Genomic DNA, 21829 nt, shown 5'->3' with positions numbered 1-21829 from the left:
ATTCTTAAAAGTAGTAATACACATTTTCTTGCTTTGCTTTTTTTTTTTTTTTTTTTTTTTAGATGGAGTCTCGCTCTGTTGCCCAGGCTAGAGTACAGTGTTTGATCTTGGCTCACTGCAACCTCCGCCTCCTGGGTTCAAGCGATTCTCATGTCTCAGCCTCCAGAGCAACTGGAATTACAGGCGCACGCCACCATGCCTGGCTAATTTTTGTATTTTTAGTAGAGACGGGGCTTTGCCATGTTGGTCAGGTTGGCCTCGAACTCCTGACCTCAGGTGATCCACTCGCCTTGGCCTCCCAAAGTGCTGAGATTACAGGCACTGTGCCACTGCACCCGGCCTTGTTGCTTTCTTAAGCAGAAGATTTGGAACACAATTTACTCTTGCTAGGTATACTTAAGTTCTGTTCATTTCCTACACATTGTGTTTGATTTTATAATAATTTTCTGTGCAAAATTTTTTTAAGTTTTTCTTTACAAATTCTATATATTCTAATTAAATTGAGATAAAAATTTCCTGTTAACAACAACAGCACAAAATTCTACCAACACAGAGACAATTAGAACCTTCATACGCACACACATATACTCCGAGAGGCTGAAAGAAAATGTTGATAGATTTGACTACATACAAATGAATAGTTTCTCCATGTCAAAATTCACATAAACAAAATGAAAAGCAAATAGTGAACTGACAAAATATTTGCACCAACATGAGAAAACATAGTTAATATAAAACATGGTTAATATCTTAAATACATAATTCTTGCTTTTCTATTTTTATTTATTTATTTACTTTTGAAACAGAGTCTCACTCTGTTGCCAGGCTGGAGTACAGTGGTGCGATCTTGGCTCACTGCAACCTCCGCCTCCCGAGTTCAAGCGATTCTCCTGCCTCAGCCTCCCAAGTAGCTGGGACTAGAGGCACACACCACCACACCCAGCTAATTTTTATATTTTTAATAGATACCGGGTTTCACCATGTTGGCCAGGATGATCTCCATCTCTTGATCTTGTGATCTGCCCACCTCAGCCTCCCAAAGTGACTTCTTGCTTTCTAATCTTGTCTCTCTAGCCAGATGTTGAGCTCCGTGAAGGCAAAGGGTTGGCTTCAGTTTTTTGTTTTTTTTTTTTTTTTTTGAGACGGAGTCTCGCTCTGTGGCCCAGGCTGGGGTGCAGTGGCGCTATCTCGGCTCACTGCAAGCTCCGCCTCCCGGGTTCACGCCATTCTCCTGCCTCAGCCTCCCGAGTAGCTGGGACTACAGGCACCCGCCACCTCGCCGGGCTAATTTTTTGTATTTTTTTTTAGTAGAGACGGGGTTTCACCATGTTAGCCAGGATGGTCTCAATCTCCTGATCTCGTGATCCGCCCATCTCGGCCTCCCAAAGTGCTGGGATTACAGGCTTGAGCCACCGCGCCCAGCCTGGCTTCAGTTTTATAGTGGCTCCTATTTAGCACTACCTCATCCATTCCTCCCAAATTGAACTGGACTGAGTTGAAGAGTTCAGTCCAGCTCTACCTCACAGTGTTTCATGAAAAATTGATCTTCAATCAACATTTTTTGAATGAATATGTAGAGAACAAGTCATTTTTTCTCTATGAAGTTCTGTTATTATACATCAGATGTCTGTAAATAGTAGAGCTATCTGTCTCTACTGACCTCTACATCAAGCCATCAGCTATTGTATCTCCTGGTGTCAGGAGGTCTCTCCTTCTTGTGTGTGGTTTCTATCTCTTGGCCACAGGGAATCAGAACAATTATTATGTTCCACGCATTTTTCTTGATGATGGGGATACCAGAAATAAACGGCCACCCTCCGGTCCTTAAATAGCCCTCCATCGTGGGAAGGAAGATGATTGACTTTGATAAGCACTCCACCGGAGAGAGATACAGTGTGAGACGCACAAGTCAGAAGGCTTGATGGATGAACTGGGGAGAGGGCAGAGCTTCATACCTTCCACCAAACGCCTCAGTTAAAAACCAAGGTTGTGGGGGTGATGGTGGTAAGATGTTTGTATATTCGCGTGAACCCGGGAGGCGGAGCTTGCAGTGAGCTGAGATCCGGCCACTGCACTCCAGCCTGGGCGACAGCGCAAGACTCCGTCTCAAAAAAAAAAAAAAAAAAGATGTTTGTATATTCAAAGATGGAGCCATAAAAGCTCAAAGTGATCTGTGTAATAGAAAAATGGAAAAGAAAATGTATTTATCACCCACAGTATCCCCTAGCATGGTGCCAGACACTTCACATGTGTTATCCAGTGATCCTTCCAACGGTTCCTTTGGCAGAATAGGAAACTAAGAATTTTATGTGATCAATATCCTGTAGCCAGTAAAAGGAGGGCTTAGGATTCAAATTCAGGTCTGTCTGTCCCCAAAGCCCGTGTATGCCATTGTGCTTCGGGGAATCTTTAGAAGCCTTTTCTCACTCAACTCAAATTGTTCTGAAAGGTTGTGGATATAAGGACAATCAAAGTTCATTCTAATGTTTTTTGTTCCAGTAGAGGGGCTTGATGTGGGGAAGATGGAACGCTGGTTGGGCAGTACATTTGTAACCATGACCCTCTTTGCAGCTTCACATTCAGACATACTTCTCTTACTATAGAGAGAAGACCTGAGTCTCAGGTTGCCTGCTTGGGGCAGGCTGACATTGGTGTTGGAAGCTTTTTTCCTGTAAGTGCTTCAGGGAACCCAATATTTAATGACGCCTCTCATTTGAAGATGCGGCTAATCTATTATCACTCAACATGACGTTGGGTCTCTTTGTTTGTTTTATGGAAATTGGCTGCACCAGTTTCTGCCCAATGTTCGGTGTTGCCCAGCTGTCCTGGAGGAATTGAGGCAAAAAAAAAAAAAAAAAAAAGCCAATAAAATAGAGTGTTTCTCTACATGGCAGCATTTGAGGAGATGCAGAAAGTCTTCCCAGGTATTCCTTCCCTCCTCTGGCCCAATACAATGTCTGTGGTTCCACTGTGAATGACAGAGTACTTTCAGAACTGGAAGAGCCTGTGGAGACCATCATCTGACAGCAATAGATGAGTTAACTGAGACCCGGTGGAGGGAAAGGTCTTTCTAAGACCATGCAGAGAAGTATGAGTGACTGCTTCAGTCCTTCAGCCCAGTGCTGGGCACCTACAAGCCACTCACTAAATATTTGTGTATTTATTTGTTAAGCCTTAGAGACAGCACTTTTCAAAAGAATAGAATTGGGCTGGATGCAGTGGCTCACACCTGTAATCTGAGCACTTTGGGAGGCCGAGGTGGGCGGATCACAAGGTCAGGAGATCGAGACCATCCTGGCCAACTTAGTGAAACCCCGTCTCTACTGAAAATACAAAAAGTTATTTGGGCGTGGTGGCACTTGCCTGTAATCCCAGCTACTTGGGAGGCTGAGGCATGAGAATCACTTGAACCAGGGAGTCGGAGGTTGCAGTGAGCCAAGATCATTGCACCACTGCACTCAAGCCTGGCAACAAAGTGAAATGTCTCCAAAAAACAAAACAAAACAAAAACAAACAAAAAAAAGGGATAGAATTATTAGTGGGAAAGGAAGAATTTCTAGTAGCGGGCCCAGTTTATAAAAGGTCTTAGATGCAAAAAAAAAAAAATTGAGGATATGGTTCAGGAACAGGGAATGCTAAGTAAGCACGGGGTACTCTAAGAGGATTAATGAGATACGAGGCCAAAAAGATAGATTAGAACCACATGGTAGACAGCCCTGAGTACCAGTGTAAGGCCTTGCACTGCTGCCTCTGTCCTGTCATCTGATGGTCCCATGCCATTCACTCAGGGTGGCATGTATGGCTTGGCTTCTCTTGAAATCTACCACCTTCTTTTTATACTACAATGTTTATTAATCTATTCTGTTAGCAAAGTTAGCGAATGCTTCCTACTCGTCTACAGCATGTCAGGCACTGGGCTAGGTTCTAGAAGCCTGTAAAAAATGTGGCAAATAAGGCTCTTGACTTCACAAAACTTACATTTCCATGGGATATAGCACAATAAACACAAATAAATCAACAGCAGCATAAACCAATTGTGCCACACACTCAGAAGAAATGAAGCACAACATTGTGACTGTAACCAAGTTGCAGGAAGTACGTTAAATGTGATGGCCAAAGAAGGCTTCTCTGAGGAGGTGACATTTGAGCTGAGACCCCCCCAAGCCCACACACCAAAAAAAAACTGAGATGGAGCTGGCCGCACAGAGGGATGGGAGAAGCTGGGCTCAGCCAAACAAAACTGCAAGTGTAAGTCTCCGTAGATAAAAGAATAAGATACAAAATTCAAAAATGACCAGGCTAAACTCAGTCATGGATAAAAAGAAACGAGAAGGTCTCAGGAAGAAGTCTTTGTCATTGGACAAATTAAAAACAGGACAGATCTGAACTATGATTAAAGAACAAAGGTCACCGGGCGCAGCGGCTCATACCTATAATCCCAGCACTTTGGGAGGCGGAGGCGGGCAGATCATGAGGTCAAGAGATCGAGACCATCCTGGCTAACATGGTGAAACCCCGTCTCCACTAAAACTATAAAAATTAGCCAGGTGTGGTGGCAGGTGCCTGTAATCCCAGCTACTTGGGAGGCTGAGGCAGGAGAACTGCTTGAACCCGGGAGGCAGAGCTTGCAGTGAGCTGAGGTTGCGCCACTGCACTCCAGCCTGGGCGACAGAGTGAGACTGTGTCTCAAAAAACAAAAAACAGAAGTCTCTCAATATCTAGGTTAAGCTCAGTGGTTCTCAAACTTGAATGAGCACAAGAATCATCCAGGAAGTCTGTTAAAAATGCACATTATTGGGCCTCATCCCAAGAAATTAAGAGCATTTTTAGACAAATACCTCAGTTGGTTTTGAGGCGTCATCCTCAGGACACATTTGGAGAACCACTGAACTAAAAAGCAGGAAGGACAGCAGTGGGCACAGGAGGGGTGGGCTGGGACGCAGTGCCAGGGAGGAGAATGAATCAGAGGGAGGAAGTAAGGACGCGCCATCAGCAATCTGCTTCTACCTTGCCGTGACTGGCTTGTATCTGGCTTCTTTGTGCCCAGATTGGCAAGCTGAGTCATAATGACATTAGTGAATGCTAAAGAACTCGGTTCTGGGAAACCTGGAATACCTGAGGACGTCAGGATGGAGAATTGTTAAGCGATGGAGGGAAATTATTGCTAATGGGAGCCCAGTAATAGTCATCACACCCACAATTCCCTCCATCACATCCTCTCTGAGATTCAGGTTAGAAGACAACTCCTGCTCTCCTAGGAGGATGAGGAGTTAAACATAATGCATTTTCAACAGGCTTCAGGTCCCACTGGGCCAGCAGGATGTCATTGTTGGTCTGGCGTGGGCTGCTGAGGAGTACTTCAAAACAGAGTAAAGGCAATGGCAAAACAATTGGCCATGTCATTCCAAACCCATCTGAGCAAATTACACAGAAGGCAAGCAAGCGTCATTATGATTTATATAAATATATGTTGCAGATTTCATTAAGATTAAGCCAGCTTTGCAGTTATCACTTGCTGGGTTGTTTGCTTGGTCCTTAATCTTTATTTGCAACTGCCGATTAGCCTCATAAAGAACTCCCGTGGCCAGGAGCAAGCCTGAGCCTCACTTTGCTTTCTTCTCTTTAGGATTTCAGTCAAGGAGATGCCTACCTGGGGACAGAATCTGGAAAAGATCTCAAAATAGATCTTCTCAAGGCACCCGGAGGCAAACGAGGCATAGACACACTAGGATAAAAGCTGTCTTCAAGTCAAAGCCCTCCCTAGGGCTCCAGGCAGAGCAAAGGACCAGATCTCCCCCTCTGCACTCCCCACCTACAGGTGAGCACTCAGGCAGGGGACACTCAAAGCAGATGAATGAGGTAATAGTGGTTTTCAGCTTTTTCATGTCAATGAAATGAATGATTGTCATTTGAGCAATCATTCAACAATTCATTTAAATTCATTTATTAAGCTACAGTGTGCAGGCAATCAGATGCTCAGTATACAGATGAAAAAAATAAGAATACCACAATTCCTTGCTCTAAAGGAATTAACTCTGGTTTAGAGATAGGCACAAAAACATGATCTCAGGTTGGGAGAAGAAGGGTGAAGAAATCATAATAGTGTAGCACATAGCTGAAGGATTGGGGGTTTTATTAAGCAGGCTGGAATTTTTCAAGTCTTCTAGAAACACCATCTTTTGTTTGTCCAAATAAGATCTTATGCAAAGACTCACACAACTGCTGGAGTGATCTTTCTAAAATGTCAGTCTGACCACATCACTCCTGGGCTTAGAGCAAAGATCTGCAAACTTTCTATAAAGGGCCAGTTGATATATATGTTAGATTTTACAGACCAGACACCTCTGTCACAACTACACAACTCTGCCCTTGTAGTGCTAATGAGGCCAGACACAGTAAGTAAATGAACGGTTGTGGCTGTGTTCCAATAAAATTGTGTTTGTGGAAACAGTCAGCTGGTCAGATTTGGACCATGGGCTATAGTTTACCCCTGACTTAGAGTCACTCAGAGGTTCACATTCCCTTAGCATGGGACCCTGCACTTTTCACAATAGGAACTCCAGCACCCAGTTGACCACTGTGTCCCTCCCCATCCTGTCTCTCTGCATCCCCTGATCCAGCCACATAGAACTTTTCTCTGTAACCTGAAAACACCATGGTCCCTCACAACATGATGTCTTCATGCATGCTGTTCACACTCTCTGAATTGTCTCTACTTTGTCAATAGAATTCCTATTTGTTCATGTTCTAGCCCATATGTCCCCCATCTTGTTATTATTTTTGCAGCATTTGACTACTTGGAAAAACTGATTATTTTCATGTCCATCAATCCCAGCAGAGTTTGAGTTTCTCAAAAGCAGGGTCCATGTACTTATTCCTTCCTGGATCCAAGCTGCCAGCACTAAGAAATATTTAATGGATGAAATGCACTACAATAAATGGAGGCCACTAGACTAGAGAAAAACATACTGTATCCCTGTCTTGTTCAATCAGAAGTGTCAAGGTCTCTTTCCAAACTTCTGAGCCTGAAAAATTGTCTCTAGAGAGCCTCCCTCTTTCCAGATTTGTCTTCCTTTCGTTTCTCCTTCCAATTCTTCTTTCATTTTTTTCTTTCTCTACTAAACTCTAACCCCTCACACAGTGAGTCCAGAATAGTGAAGGACCATTCCAGTGCTTTTATCTAGCAACTAAAAATTTTGCCTAAAGTAACTTATTCAACACACATTTTTGAGTACCTTCCATATATTTAGGATACACCTGTAAACAAGGTAGCTGTACACTAACCTCTCAAGAAGCCCCAAGTTTACAGGTAGAGAAAGGAAATGAATAGGTGGTTAGACCACAGATTGGTAAATGTTACCGTAGAAAGCAGAGGTAGTGGCAGCAGGTGATTCAAGCCCAAACCTGGGGTGGCAGGAGGTGGGAAGTCATATAATTCTTCCTTTGATTAAGTGATATCTGAGGCAAGGCATGGAGTCGTCATACTAAGTAGGAGTTAGCCAGGTAAGTGGGGCAAAGAACATACCAGGAGGAGGGACAGGAAAAGTAAAGTCCTGAGAGTAAGAAAGAGGCATGAACTCAGGGAACAGAGAGTAATTTAGCCTCAGGCAAAGTTGTACTGTGCTCAAAGTTTGCAGCAAGTTTCATGGGAGCAGACATCACTCTCCAAGGGGTGGAACCTAGCAAGTGGCACCCCCAGCAGAAGTCTCAGGAAGAAGCAATAGTTGGAGTCACTCAAGTAGAAGCAGTATACTTCCAGCCAGCTTAGAGGAGGGCAGAGCTGAGCTACAACTCAGCTCCTAAACCAAGAGCCGGCAGTTTATGCATTCCAAAACTATGAGTAAGCCACTGTGATGCAGAGGGAGATACAGTGATTGGACAGACAGACATAAGCAAGCAGGTTTCCAGAAGCCCATCAATGAGTCTGAGGACTGGGGGGCAGGAGTAGCTGGGACCAGAGGCGCCCTGAGGACTGGGGGGCAGGTGTAGCTGGGACCAGAGGTGCCCTGAGGACTGGGGGGCAGGCGTAGCTGGGACCAGAGGTGCCCTGAGGACTCGGGGGCAGGAGTAGCTGGGACCAGAGGCGCCCACCACCACCCCTGGCTAATTTTTTGTATTTTAGTAGAGATGGTGTTTCACCGTGTTAGCTGGGATGGTCTCAGTCTCCTGACCTCGTGATCCGCCCACCTCAGCCTCCCAAAGTGCTGGGATTACAGGCGTGAGCCACTGCGCCTGGCCAGGATAAAGTTTTATACCAGCAGCGGCACTGAAGGGTCTTTCAGAAACTAAGACAGAAGGAGAAAAGACAGACAGGGAGACCTCAACTCTAGGAATCAGGAGAGAGAGCTCTACTCCCAGGCACTGCTCACAGGTCCACTGGGGCTCATCACTATTCCATTCTGCCTGACTTAGATACCACCGGCTCCTGAAGACAGTATTGAAGAGCATCATGGCTGATGTTATCTGGGTCTAGAGTCACATATCCCTGAGAGTATAACAGCTTGCTTGTCCTGGTTGAGGAACCCCAAGCCCCCCAAACTTTCTAGAAACTGGCCATCATTAAGATTGATTTTGCCAGTAACATACCTTCCCTCCCTTTCGTCACAGGGCCACCATTTCATCCTTTGAAATGAAAAAAAAACCACCACAGTCATGTCCTTTCCACTGAGATTCATTTTAACTTCCTTCTATAACCTTCCATAATCTCTTCATGAACACCTTGCAGAGTCTCGTTCTAAGCCTTTGGGGCTCTGGGGTTAGAGGTTAACTCTTAATTGAACCTCCTCTTACCAAGAACAAACAACACAGACTGTCTACCAGGCAGGATTTACATACCCAGCCTTCCACCGTCTCTCCTTCTCCTCCATTCAAGACAGAGGGGCCTGCAGAAGCCTTGATCTCCGAGTGGTCTGTGGCCGTGAGGTGGAGAGATACAACTGCTTTGTCGAGGACCCAGGGGAAGACTGAACTGTGTCTGCCTGAGTCTTATCAAAGGAAAAATGGTAACAGCACTTTTATTTTTTTAAAATGAGTAATATAGGGGAAAAAACTTGTAAGTAAGAATTTGAAATTAAGTTTGCCAAATATGCTGAGAGTTGGTCCTTGGAGAAACTTTATCTTTACTGCATAGTCAAATACATCGACTTTGGGGGCACCTGGCAATTACTGCGTGGCATAGATTCAATTTGTTCTTGTGTAGACAATATTATCTAGCACAGGGAACAGGAAACCTTCACACATATTTTAGTAAACACAATCCCAGATCGTGAAGAAGGGCTTCTGAGGGCTCCTCATTGACACAGCCAGCACCCCGTTTTGCTTCGCAGCCAGTGAAGAGGCAAGGCCCATTCAAATCTCCCAGGTGTCGAGGCTCGTTGGGCAGCCTGGGAAGGGCTGAAACAGAGACAGCAGACATCCTCTGATGTCTGAGGACGATTAAAAGCAAAAGAGGAGATCTCTGGTAGTCTATTCTTTTTTTCTCTGATAGATTGGTGATTCTCAAAATTTGGTGGTGAGGGGGGACAATTTTGGGGAACACCTGAAATGTACTTGTATGGTTTATCCATAAAGACCATAAAGCCACTCTTATTTTTCCTAAAAAAAAAAATTCTTGTTATTTCAGGGAGTAATTTTACTGGCTTGCATGTATAAAGACATACCTTGTCACGTATCCAAAGCTATGATAATTCCATTTGGAAGAATAACGTGGCATAATCATGGTGCCTTTGCCAATTTCAGGTGAATGTCAAATACTAGTATTGGGAGAATATGTGGATCTTCAGCCCTGTTGAGAGAAAAAGGTGGGCAGAGTACAGGGGCGGGGGGGGCACTACTGGTCCTTTTACTATCTTAGTTCACTATACCTTTGTCAGGTGCCAAGTACTGAGTGTTGGCATAATGAAGGCAACTTGATTTGCCAAGTTGTGCCTTCAATAGACTCTTCATTCCAGATGACTATAGGACTCATTTAAGTACTGCTTTACCCATGGGTGCTCTAGGCTACTAGTTTTCTATTCTCTAATACTAACCAGGCCTTCACTGAGTTTGATTCAGTCAGATTACATAACCTGTACCCGATTTTTATCCTAGAGAGTCTAATGCCTATAACCAGTTCTGGTACTAAATATTGTACCCATTAAGGTTTAGTTATAGGTAATAGGACTATTCCTTTAACAAGTTTTGAGAATTAACACGGGGAATTATTGGAGGAGCTTGAGGAGCAGGCTGCAGAATTAACCTCCAAGAATGATTTCTAGAATAGCACTGTGGGATTGGCTACCAGAGGAAGGACCTTCTACCATAAGAAGGATGCTGGGGGTCAGGAAGGACTACAGAGACTCTTGTTTCCAGGGTCATGTTGAGGCTGCATGGTCATTACCAGCAGCAGAATATCTCTTAGGTTAAAACCTTCCCTGCCACTTTGGGAGGCCGAGGTGGGTGGATCACAAGGTCAGGAGATTGAGACCATCCTGGCTAACACAGTGAAACCTCGTCTCTACTAAAAATACAAAAAACTAGCCGGGCGTGGTGGCACACACCTGTAGTCCCAGCTACTTGGGAGGCTGAGGCAGGAGAATCACTTAAATCCAGAAGGCAGAAGTTGCAGTGAGCCAAGATCACGCCATTGCACTCCAGCCTGGGTGACAGAGCGAGACTCCATCTCAAAAAAAAAAAAAAAAAACCTTCCCTGTGAAACTTAGGCCTGCTTCAAATATTGCTAAGTGTGTCTGATTATAAAATCAAGATCCCATCCAAAACTAGCTGCAGAGGAGTCTAGAAAATACTGTTTTCAGTTTTCCAATGTCTTCAGCACAAAAGAAAGAATACTTAAAGGCGGTTGCCAGCAGATGTGGAGGGAGCCAGGCTACTGTATTCACTCCTCCACCACCATGAGTTCCATCCAAGTTCTCAAATTATGAATTAATCAACCAAGTATTTGTTGCAGTGCTACTGCACACAAAGTACCTTGGCGGGTACAGGGTTGTATGAGGTGTGTCTACAGTACAATGTTCGTTGATTTCACAAACTAAGCCAAATTAATGGGCTGGAATGGATATCTCCCTTCAAAGGGGAACCCTTACATGGAACCATCTGGCCTCAGACCTTTTCTGGACTCCCTGTTTGGAGGGCTTAATGAGCATACACACATATGTACCTTCAAAATCAGGTTCATTGTTTTAAAACCATACTTGTCAGAATACTATCTCATGTTGACAATGTGCCAGGCCCTGTGGTATGTTGTTTACATGCATTACATTACTTCAATTGCATGACAAATTTCACTGTGAAGTAAGTGCTATTCTCATTTCTCTTTCAATGAAAGAAATAAAAGCTCAGAAAAGTTAAGTGACTTTTGCAAAGTGTCACGTGTTCTAAGTGTCCAGCAGGAGGAGGGAACTGAAGGCTCTGTGGCTTCAAAGGCCATTCTCTTCCCGTAACATTAACATTCCTTTCCTTAACTAAGAGAATGGAGTTTTCCTTCCAGCCTGAGAGCCTACCGTATCTCTTGGGTTTGGATCTCAGTGACGTTCTACTGTTTCCATGAAGGGCAGCCTCTCAGTGCAAAAAGATGTCTCTGAGTTGGTTACTGTTCCTGAATAAATTCAAGTGAATATATGCTTAGATCTGCAGCCAGTCTATGGAGAGAGAGCAGGATTGTTATGAATCATGGATTTATTACTTTAATAGTCCCAAAGCTTCGCCAAGTGGCTGAGAACAGGATAGTCATCAACTAAATATAACAAGAATAGGATGTATAATCAATAATCATCTAGATGTATAAGGTGAAGTGTGTTTACTTAGATTTACACATGCCACTTCATTATTATATCTAGGTAATATTTGGCTTCCATTCTCATGTGATATGTAATTAATTCCTTCCTTCAATTTCTTTCTGATACAATGTAATATTGAGGTTGAATATGTGAGCTCAGTTTAGTTTTGATCCCTGGCTCAGTCACTAACTAAAAATGGAACTTGAGCTAATTATTTAATTTCTTCTTAAGTCTCATTTTTCCTCTAAGTAAAATAATGATAATAATGGTACCTACCTCACAAGGTTATTCGTAGAGTTGTTGAATGGATTAAATCTGATCATTTGAAAAAGGCATTAACATACACTTTGGTACATAGTAAACACTAAATAAATGTGAGATATCAGTTTTGTTTTGTTTTGAGACAGATTCTCACTCTGTCACATAGGTTGAAGTGCAGTGGTGTGATCTCAGCTCACTACAACCTCCGCCTCCTTCAAGTGATTCTCCTGCCTTAGCCTACAAAGTTGCTGGGATTACAGGCGCACACCACCACACACAGCTAATTTTTGTATTTTTAGTAGAGATAGGGTTTCACCATGTTGACCAGGCTGGTCTCGATCTCCCGACCTCAGGTGATCTGCCCGCCTTGGCCTCCCAAAGTGTTATGATTGCAGGCGTGAGCCACCATGCCCAGCCAGAATTTAATTTTTATTTATCATGTACAAAACTCTGCTCTAGGCACCCTAAAAATTCTTACCTTCACTAATTCAACAAACATTTACTGAATGCTGGAGATTATAAAGGATTCTGGTATGGTTTCAGCCCTCTAGGAACTCAATGTGTGGCAGAGGAAACAGATCAGTGAACAAATCAATGGAATTAAAAGTCTATGGTATCTAGTTGTGGTACACACTGTCCAGGATAGAGTGCAAGTATGAGAGTGAGTGGTAGTTCTACTTGGCTATTATGTCTGGGGAGACTTCAAAAAGATGATGTTTGAGATTAGTCTAGAAAGATGGTTCCAGAGGGTAGAAAGAAAGGGAATTCCATGCAGAAACAAACAAACAAACAAAAAAGCAAGAATGAAAGCAAGCTAACACGAAGGGAACCGTAGATACTGTGATGGTACAAAACTCAAACAAGGGATGGGAGGCAGACGGATCTAGGGTCTGGGGGGATATTGCCATAAGTAGTCATAAGCAATGTCAGCAAATGTTGCTCTAAACTATATAAATCCCAGTGCTCCCCGTGGCCCAGTCCCTGCTCATTGTCAGGTGGGAATTAATGGCAATCAAATCTTCCTTGACCATCATACTTAAAAATGTCAGAGGGTAGAAATACAGTCAACACCAAGACCTCCTAATATCTAGGTTTGCATCTCTCTCCCCAAATCTTACACTCATAACAACTGTAGAACGTGTCTCCCCTCTCTCCACTCCACAAGTCCCACGTGCAGTTTCTTCATTGCCATGCCCCTCTTTGGTCCATCCAGCCACAACCACCCCCTAAATGCCTGCTTTGCTCCCATCTGCTGGCCAGTCCAAGAGCAGCCAACAGGGAATTCTCAACCATGTTGTGCTACAAGACAGCATAGCCAGGGCATTCATTTGCTGGTAGACCCCACATGGTTTTAAGGAAAAGGAGGCTATCTCTAGCTCAGTGACTCCTGGAAGGCCTCAGGCACCAGGTGATACCTGAGTTGGGACTATGCCATCTGAGAAGTCCCAGATGGAACTTAGGACAGATGGAAAGTAAGAAAAAAGCCATGTTGAGGGAGAAAGAAAGGAGCCAATGGAGCCAACGCTGGTGTAGGATCTCTATGCATTGGGAACAGTTGTACTCACTTGGCCCTCTGCACACCGGGGATGCAGGTTTTCTGAGGCACCACAGCATTTGGGAAGTAGAGGAGACCTTAGATATTCTGTCTTCCAGTCCTTTGGCTTTAGAGATAAAATTTAGGACCAGAGAGAAAAAGAACACAGATTCTTGTTTAAAATTCCAACATTTACTTCACTTCTTCAATCAAAATTACAAATTAGATTCATCATCCCCAGGAAACTATGATGTTACTTGTCATGAGTATGAACATAGAGAGTCACAAAAGGTATGAAAGAGGTTGGTATGTATTTGTGTGTTCCTTTTAAAAAGGATGTACTCCTTGGGCTATGTCGTTCAAGATTCATTTTAGCGAGGATGGAAGTGGGAGAAAGGCAGTATGGGGTGAGCATTTTAAGGGGTGGTACTAATTTGAATTCCCCCTGGGCTCTGCCACTCACAAGTGGGGTATGATGTTGGTCAGTTCCTTAGTCTCCTTGAGCCTCAGTTTCCCTGTCTGTAAAATGAAGTGTGTGATTGCACCTTGCTCCTTGTGTTGTTGTCAGGATCAATTGAGACAATAAAGAGAAAGGCCTTACCAAAGGGACTGGCAGCAAGTCACTGCTAAATTGGTGGTAGCTAATATTATTAGTTCTGCTGAACAAACAAATTCTGCAGGCACCTTGCAGCAGACATTCTAATATGTTCAGCATCCATTTCAATCGTATTTATTGTGTTTCCCTTGTCCCTATGGCCATGGTCCATATTTACAGGCAAGGTGCTTTGTTGGCAGTATCAGCATTGATTGTGGGATGACCTAGGGGCCTTCAAACTGTCCCTTCCTCAAGATGGCCATGCCTGTCAGCCCTCAGGGGAACAGCAGGGCTCTGCCAATTGCACTTGGTGTGGAGCATGTGGTCAGCAGGGTGAGCACAGCCTCCATCCTGGCTGGGGAAGATGAGCCGGCAGACGCTGATTCCAACACAGACGTTGCCCAGGAGAGTGGCAGTCACTGGTATCAGGATTTGCTGACTGTGTTACCTCCTGGCACAGCATTCACACACAGCCCTAGAATGACTCTTGCGTTGGAAAAGGATTCTTCCTGCCTCGTGTTTTGTGGCAATTTCCTTCTCGGGGACAAAGCCTGGCTCTGTTACAAGATTTGGTTTACAGAAAAAGGCCCTTGTACCGTGCCCAGTTTTCCAGATGGGCTGCTCTTTAAACTAAAAAAAAAAAATTGATTTGGCCAAGTTCACCTGGTGAACCCACAAGCACAGTAGGGCTAGTCCTCCCATTTGAATGCCTCCCTTTTTAAATTAAACTTTCTCTCTTAAAGGCAAGACACACTGATTATTTAGTTCGTTTCCTGCCAGAAAACTCACAAAACACGTACACATCCTATAATATAGCACATTTATTATAACAGTTCTCCCTCCATATTTCAAACACCACTGTATTTCACCATGGAAAGGATCTGGCTTTTGCTATCAAAAGTCTTGATTCTGAATTCTGGGTCTGCCACACCAGACCTTTGTGACTTTGGACAAGAGTTCCATCCTTGAGGCTCAGTCACCTTGTGTGTAGTATGTGGATAAGACAACCTACCCTCTCCATCTTGCAAAGAAGAAAGAAGATGAGTTATGTAAATTACTTAATACTGGGTGCCTGGAGCATGCTAAATGCTCATTAAATGTCCCTGCTATTATTTCGTGTAACTAGTTGCAGAACAAATAAAGTCACATCTCTCTAAATAGTGCAATTAATTTCTCAAGCTTTTCATATGACTAAATTACCAGGAAGCCCAAAAGTTCTTACTGGGGACCTCTCCATTGCTCCTGAATGGTCCGAGCATGCTTAATCAGCATGAAGGAGGCAGTCTGCTCTATTTAGCTTCACATCAGTCAGCAGGTGGGCCCCACTTTTTGCTGTTGCTTCATACATAGTTGACCTTGAAACCTAGGCCTGCATTGGCCATGGGGCCCATCTACTGCTGCAGAGATGCCAGTGCTGGTCCAGCAGTTTTTCCAGGATGTAAGGTGAATGGCAAGGCATTCTTCATCCCCATGGCAACATACGTCTATAGTTCAGAATGCTGCTGTGGGCCCATTTTCCAGGTACAGCAACACTTTAACTGCAGGTGTTAATACAGGTTTTTGTGTGAGTTGGAGTTGGTTAGTGATAATTGAGCCAGGGAAAACACACACACAGATACACACACACACACACACACACACACCCTTGTACCTAGAGGATAGGCCCACAATAGCATTCTGAACTACAGATGTGCATTCCACTGTGGATATATAAATATATCACACATTGAAATACACACACATACATACACACCTACAGCAATCACTAGGCATGGGTGCATGGATTATCTCATTTAATTTTCACAACTGCTGTCTTAGTCTGCTAGGGCTGCCATAATAAAATATGAAAGAACGAGCAAGCGAGAGAGAGATCTTTCTCCAGTGCTCTCTTATATGGACACCAGTCTCATCATGAAGGCCCAACCTCCATGACCTCATCTAATCCTAATTACCTTCCAAAGGCCTCATCTCCAAATACCATCACATTGTGGGTTAGGTAGAAATTTGGTGGAGACATAAACATCCAGTTCATAATAGCCACCCTATGAGTTAGCTGCTAGCATTTTTCTTATTTTATATATGAGGAAACAGGCATAAAGAGGTAAAGTAACTTATAGTCACTTGAACCGGTAAGAAGCAAATTTGGGCTATTTGTGTTATGAATGGAAACAGTCAGAATCCGTATTTCTAGTTCTTATTTATTTTATTAGTTTTTACTTGAACGTGGGTTTTTTAGATTACAACATTTTGCTTGCTACTCTCATGCTCAGCGTGCATCTGCCTGCATGGTTGAGTGAGGGGTGGGTAGTGTCCTGTCCCTACCAGAATGTACCTCTCCATGATAATTCACACCAGGGTGTCAGATGACCATGTTGGTCTTCCCTCTTCCCAGTGAACCCCCAGAGGCAGTTTTGTCTTCCCTCCTGCCAACACACCTCAGCCAAGAGAGTTTTGTTTTATCAGAGAGGTTCTAATAACTCTGAAACTTTTTGTTGTTGTTGAGACGGAGTTTCAATCTTGTCGTTCAGGCTGGAGTGCAATGGCGTGATCTCGGCTCACTGCAACCTCTGCCTCCTGAGTTCAAGGGATTCTTCTGCCTCAGCCTCCTGAGTATCTGGGACTACAGGCACCTGCCACCAGGCCTAGCTAATTTTTTGTGTTTGTAGTAGAGACGGGATTTCACCATGCTGGCCAGGCTGGTCTCGAACCCCTGACCTCAGGTGATCTGCCTGCCTCGGCCTCCCAAACTGCTGGGATTACAGGCGTGAGTCACCACACCTGGCAACTCTGAAACTTACAAAGCAGCAGGCTCTAAATAAGTGCTGGCCCCTTTGCAACTCTTAGGCTTCTCAGCCTCCACACAGGTGTGCTCTTTCGTCATCCAGTGGCCAGACTGTTTACTGCCACTCCTTGCTCCTTGTCCTTAAGCCTTATCCCTGACTAGAGCCCAAACTCATTAGTGCCCAAGGCCAGGGCCGGGAGAGGATACTAGCATGAGGTTAAAGACTCCAAACACTTTACAGGGTGAAGTGTGCAGATTCTGATGCCAGATGGTCTATGTTCTAATCCTGGCACCACTTGTGCATCTTTCGGCAATTTACTGGACTTCCTGTGCCTCCATCCCTACGTCTGAAAACTGGAGATCCCAATAGTAACTCAAAAGGTTTTTGGGAGGGTTAAATGATATGATACACACAAAGCACTGAGAACAATGTTTGGCATACATAAAGCACACCATAAATGTGACCTATTATAAATATGAATCTTAGATGTACCACTGTCTACCTACATGACAGAAGGCATTTCATTGAGCTTCTCCAGCTTTGGTTTCTTCATATGTAAAATTCAACAGATGGAAATAAAAACCATATTAAGGCTCCAGGAGATCTGGTTCCAGTTCCAGTCTGTCTCTAGTCAGCTCTGGATATTGGCAAGTAATTCTGTCTTATTGTGCCTCAGTGTTTGCCTATAAAACAAGAGACCAGAATCAGATCATCTGTAATATCCTGTTAGCCTAAAGATATATGTTTCTATTATCTTAGTATGTTGCTGGGTGCAGGGTAAGTGTTCAATACCAATGATCCTGTAAATCCATAACATGTTTTTATCATTCATATATAATTATGATTACTTCATGGGGTTGTATTGAATGGGAATACATAAAGTTTCATTTGTTATTTGCAACAATCCTATGAGAGAGTAATATTGATGAGGGCAGCTGTATTAGTCTGTTCTCAAATTGCTGTAAAGAAATATGTGAGCCAGGATAATTCATAAAGAAAAGATGATTAATTGGCTCATGGTTCTGCAGGCTGTACAGAAAGCATGATGCTGGCATCTGCTTGGCTGCTGGGGAGGCCTCAGGAAACTTACAATTATGATAAAGCCAAACAGGGAGCAGGCACTTTGCTTGGCCAGAGCAGGAGCAAGGGAAAGAATGGGGAGGTGCTACATACTTTAGAATGGCCAGATCTCGGGAGACCTCACTATTGCAAGGAAATTGCCAAGGGGAATGGTGCTAAGTTATTCATGAGAAACTGCCCCCATGATCCAATCATTTCTCACCAGGCCCCACTACTAATATTGGGGATTACAATGTGATGTGAAATTTGGGTGGGGACACGCATCCAAACTATATCAGTAGCTAACATGTTTCCGGGCTTACTGTATTTCGTATAAATCCCTCCCATGCTCTGCTTCATTCAGTCTCTGCAATGGTGCTCTGAGTTAGGTATTATCCTTATTCCCATTGTTCAGATGAGAACGTCGAGGCTTGGAGGTGTAAGTAACATGTTTTGTGTTACTTTGGTGGAGCTGGGGCTGAAGAATAGGCCATAAGAAGATGACTGCTCCATAGACAGGCAGTTATTGATCAACCCACATGACAGGGAGAGACTCTGAGGCTCCGCCAGGAAATAATAGGTCCAAATTCACTTCCAAGTGAGCAACAAGGTCAAAACCAGAATCCAGACTTTCTCTTCCCTCATCTGGAGTGTGCTCCACTGTGCAGCGTCTCAAGCCCTCTTGCTTGTGGAATAAATGGATACAAATGAATGCTGATTTGTATTCATTTCCAGCTAACTGGCAGATTTACACTAACCAGCAGATTTACACTTTCTCCGCAGCACACCTTCAACAAACACATCCTCATGCATACTCCTTTCAGTCTTTGGGGATCTGTCTTTTCTCTCTGACTCACTCCCTGGCCCTGGCAAACTAAAGCCATAGCCCTGTCTGTGAGCATGTCAGTACCAGACTCCAACAAAGGCTATGGTCAGCACTGAGAAACAGGGGCAGATCCTACTGCTTTACCTTGTAGTGAAATCAAAGATGGAGGCCCCCAGGTGCAGATGACAGACGCTCCCCAGACAAAATGAGCTACTAGAATTCCCAGAGCTGGCAGCAGATGTGAGAGGTTTTGGAAGAAATTACCCAGGCTAATTAAATGTGAAATAATACATAAAGGGAGCAAGAAAGTCCTGTGTTCCCTCTCTTTAATGTGCCTGCATTCATGCGGCATCTGTCATTTTGGTACCAAGTCTCAGAAAACAGCCTCAAAGGAGAAATCCAGGTAAGAAGTTCCACTCTGCTTGAAATAGAGAACAAAGATCTTACTGGAAAAATTAATGAGTACATTAATGAAAGATAAGTAATAGTGCAGAAGGGCCAAATACAAGGCTTAGCCCAAGGAATGAGTTTGATGAATGTTTGTTGAATTAATTCATCTATTCCTTTAGTCACTTAGGTCCAACATAGCTGCCATAATGCCAGGTGAAGTGATAGAATTTACAGTGAAACTAGTCTGAATCCACACCCTCAGACTGCTGCTCCTAGTTCTGTCAATCAAGAAGGGTTGCTATCTACTCTAACCCTGTTTCTTACATATACATTTATTTATAGAATGTGCTTGAAAATTAAGTGAACCCGAATAAAATAATTCAGTGATTACCACATTTATTGTGACTGATCTAAGCATTTGATGATACGAAGGCCACTCAGAGAGTTTCTCTGAGTTGCACCATTCATGCTTCTCCTTCAACAAGCCTGTTTTGTTGGAGGAGTGGATCTGATCTTCCCCTCAGACTGAAAGGGGCACACGAGGCAGCTTAGAAAAGCAAAGTTCAACCTGAACACAGGAAGGCATTATTTAAGCCTGAATAACTCTGCTCTGGGGAGCTGCACTAAGGTTAAAATAATTTTGCATATGGATATAGTTGTTCGTTGACACCAGAGGGTAAAGTCACATCTCTCTGGCTGGGACTGGGTCTCCTTGAAAGTAGGGGACAATCAAACTGCCAATCTGACAAGAAGAGGCAGATCCCGAAGTGGAAAAAGGGGACTTAGAAGATGGGCCTTCATCCGGGTAGGAAGAGAAATTCTCCCCTTTGAACCACCGGACATGTAGGGTCTCACGGCTGGGGGTGGCTACATGTTCAAGGATACTCTCGATGTAGCAAGGGTGTGCACAGTCCTTTGACCTCTGGAGGTCACCTGGGAGGTAGGCAGAGGACCCATGGGACAGACTTCATAAGTGAACCTGGGCCTGTAGAGTCACATCTCAGAGGTTTAAGGTCCTGCTAATGTGATTTATGTAGGTGTGAATTTTGAAATATTAATGTAAATGTGATGATAATATGTCTCCTCAGCTAAGAAATCCAAAAAAGCTATCCCACAGAGGTTACATTTATTTTATTTTATTTTTCATGGGAATTGAGAACTGCATAACAGACACAATTTCTGTAATCACATTGGCTTCAAGAAACCTCAGAGGAGACTTTGTGATCAACTCAAATATTCACTGAACAATGTTGACTGAGTGCCTACCCTGGGCCAGTTTTTCAATGTCTGTTTCCTGGCTTTACTGATTTTTTTCCTTTTTTAAAAAAAAAATTGTTTTTAATTTATGCCATCTTGTCTTTTTTATGTTCTCTTTTAAAAGCCTGAAATTCTTTCTGAAACAAGGCAGGTTATAATTAAACTCTGATACAACTGCTGAAGGAAACCGACCCATCTTCAGATGCATTAATCATCATTTCTTACATTCATATAATTTTACAATTTACAAGGAATGTTGCTTCCATTATTTCATCTGATTTGCATGTCAATGTTTTGAAGTAAACGGAGATTATTATTCCCATTTTATCAAGAAGAAAGCTGAGTTTCAGTGTGGGTAAAAGATTTTCTTGAAGTAGGTGGATCGTGGACTTGAATCCATTACAATTACATTTACTCCAGTTTTCTTTGCATTCTAGCAAGTTAGATCATATATTATGGAACATAATATTCTCATTGTACTCAGAGGAGGCCAGGCCATGTTTGGAATATGATGTGCAATTGTGCAAGTCTTGTCGTATTTGCAGAAGAGAATGGCCGTGATGAAGAGTGCAGATGCCATGTCATATGGAGAATTACCAAAGAGCTAGGAATAATAGCCTGATCCACCTCAGATCATCAGCTGTCCTAAAGTATTGTAGCATGTAGGCAGGCACCTATCCTTAACATTTTGTGTGAAAGAAATTGAGCCACTGGATGATGGAAGATGAATCCTATGAGGTTGTGCTTACCCCATGGTTGCTTCTCCAACAACCATTCTGCCTGCAAGGGTAAGGATAATTCAACAAACAGGGTTAAGCAATAGAATATTATTATCTCACATAGCTGGAATTAGTGAGCTCTAGTTGGGAGGGATCCAAACATGGACCTCTTAGCAGCTCAGTGATACCTTTGTTAACTGAGTCCTTTCCATTTCCATTCTGTGGTCAGTAACAACAGCTTCATTCTAAGGCTGACACCATTATAATCACAAAAAAACTCTTCTGGTGGCAACCCAGACTGTACACTTTCCCATTTATCTCTGTGAAGAAGAGAGGAAAACCTCTTCCCCAGACACAGAATATAATCTTTCCTCTTTGTTTTATTGGTTCAACTTAGGCTGTAGCCTAACCCCAGACCAATCACGGTCACCAGAGGAGTTCCATGCACTGATTAGATGAGGCTAATCAGGAATTAAGCATGGAATCTACCCAGTGATAAAGTGGCTGCTTCTGAGTCACATGGACTACATGGCAAGTGAGTAGACACATGAATAAAATTTTATTGCTGTTGGAAAGCCAGAATTCAGAAGGATTACAGGGTAGCCAAGAACAGTGGTCCCCAACCTTTTTG

This window comes from Theropithecus gelada, chromosome 10 (assembly GCF_003255815.1).
Source record: "Theropithecus gelada isolate Dixy chromosome 10, Tgel_1.0, whole genome shotgun sequence".
Classification (NCBI taxonomy): Eukaryota; Metazoa; Chordata; class Mammalia; order Primates; family Cercopithecidae; genus Theropithecus; species Theropithecus gelada.
The sequence above is the reverse complement of the archived record's forward strand: the minus strand, read 5'-3'. Positions refer to the sequence as shown.